Genomic DNA, 2354 nt, shown 5'->3' with positions numbered 1-2354 from the left:
TGAAATGTTCATCAGTTCGGATCCTGAACGTCCTGTCTATGTTGGACAAGACAATGTGGAGGTGAATGCTCTGGATGATGAGTATGTGGCAGAAAAGACTGCAGAGTTTGCCAATCTGTCTTCAGATTCTCCGACAGCTCAAGAAAACCGTGAGAAAACTGTGAATGAATGGTGAGCGGATTTCCTTGCTAGGAATCCTCCTCCGCTCGCTCCGTTGGATCAGGTTAACTATATGAGTCTGGAAAAGAATCAGGCTCGGGGTCGCATTATTAGTTGGATGTTCGTCAAGGAACTTCACTGCATGGTCGTGAAACGAGAAAATGGTCTTCAATATTTCAGAACTCTTCTCAGTATTCTCTCACTTCCGTACTATGATGTTGCAGTGTTAGCTCAACTAGATGTTATCAATCGAGACGAAGAAAAGATGGTGGATCTGTTTGCTAAGAAAATCAGGTTGGAAAGAAGAAGGGGTTGGAAGGATCCTCTATACAAGCCACAGTTTCCCAGATACGAGCAGATCGGATTTACACTTGATCCAGAAACAAACACTGCTCGTTATCGTCTGGTATATGATCCTCCAAAAGTGATGAAGAAGATACCTTTGCTGAAGATGAAGACTGGCTTTCTAGGAAACTTTCGTTGCTGGGTCTACGATGCGGATACTGGAGAAGCCGTGATCCTATTCAGAAATAGTCAGGAGAACTTTAGAATAATAGATCCGATGTGGATTACTAACATGTCCAGATCGGATATTATTGTTCTGAAGGATCATGAGATAAACTATTTGGTTCGAGATCGAGATCAAGCTATGAAGTTTCAGAAGATGGCCTTGTACTGCTTCAATCTCCTGGTTAACGCGGGAAGTGCATGGTCATCACATCATTTGACAGTGGAAAGGATGTCCGAGACTTAGAGACATGAAGATCGAGACAAAGCTACAGCCAAGGGGGAGTTTGTTGGTGCACTTGTGTCTGTACTTTGTCTGTATTTTGTAATGTTATAAACGATGTCTTTTGTTAGTCTTGTTTACGTCTTGTGTTTGATTTGTATATGTGTTGGAATGTTTGTTTGACCAAGTCAACCATCCTCCTGGTTTGACTTGGCCAAACAGTCAACACTTAGTGTGTAAGTTTACTTGTCTTCGAAGGATGTCATCGAAGGATGTTTTGTATCCTTCGATGACCTTGAAAGACATCATTCGATGGATACATATGGACCTCGAAGGATACATCATCCTTCGAGGTATGTCTGGATCCTTCGGAATCTTTCGGTAGATATTCTGGTCGATAGATGATCCTTCGACCAGATCTCCTTATCCTTCGAGCATGTTAACTGTTTTGGGTATATGTATCCCATACATGGTCCAGTTCACACAAGTCTTTTTCATAGTTGTTGATAGTGCATGTGAGTGAACCAAGGTCTTGTAGAGAGCATTTCAGTTTGGTCAAGGGCTGTAACCGTGTCCACTGAAATACAAGAGAAAACTTTGATATCTTGCGTGTCTACTCTTTCTCTTTGTTACTTGTGCTTTCATATAAACTACGGTTTGCACCCTAGCTTGGATTCCGCACTTGCTAGAGTGTTAAACATAACAAGGATTAGGTTTAACCTCAACCTCCGAGGGACCTACAATATATATATATATATATATATATATATATATATATATATATATATATATATATATATATATATCTTATATTAGAACACTTGTGTGGATACTTGTTTATTTGTGAGATTATTATATTATTTTAGGGTAAAATAATGTAAGTGGAGAATATAACTTGACATTTAAATTGTGTGATATGTGATAAAAGTAATGAGTAGATAAATCATACGTGTTGTGCATGAGAAATTGATTGTTATCTGTACCTTATTAGGACGTGCTTGAATTCCTGATTATTAGAGTAACTAATCTAACCGAGCAAACCGAGGTGAGTTCACACTTTTCTACAAAGCATGGTAAAATCCCGGTGGGAATGGGTTTAGGAATGTGAATTCCTCGTCCATGGGACGTACTTAGACTTACCGGACTAGAACTCTATCAGCGAAGTCCCTCCCTTTGTATCGACTTAATCGCCGAGGCTATGGCGAGCGTGTCATTAGTTAATAGCGCTATTAGGTTTAACAACCTCACACCGTGCCAGTCGGACGGGTGTGTACTAATGGACTATGGCACGTCGGTGATGATAGACACCGACGCTAGGGCACAATTAATTTTCGTTAGTAGTCTATATGATAAACGAGTCTGGTAGTTTAAATAATGGGGTAGCCCCCACGGCCGGAGTGCCAGCCTGGATAGCTAGGGAAGGTGGACATGGGGTGGTTAACTAATAAACGTTTACGAACTATGG

This window comes from Helianthus annuus, chromosome 9 (assembly GCF_002127325.2).
Source record: "Helianthus annuus cultivar XRQ/B chromosome 9, HanXRQr2.0-SUNRISE, whole genome shotgun sequence".
NCBI lineage: Eukaryota > Viridiplantae > Streptophyta > Magnoliopsida > Asterales > Asteraceae > Helianthus > Helianthus annuus.
Note: the sequence above shows the minus strand (reverse complement) of the source record.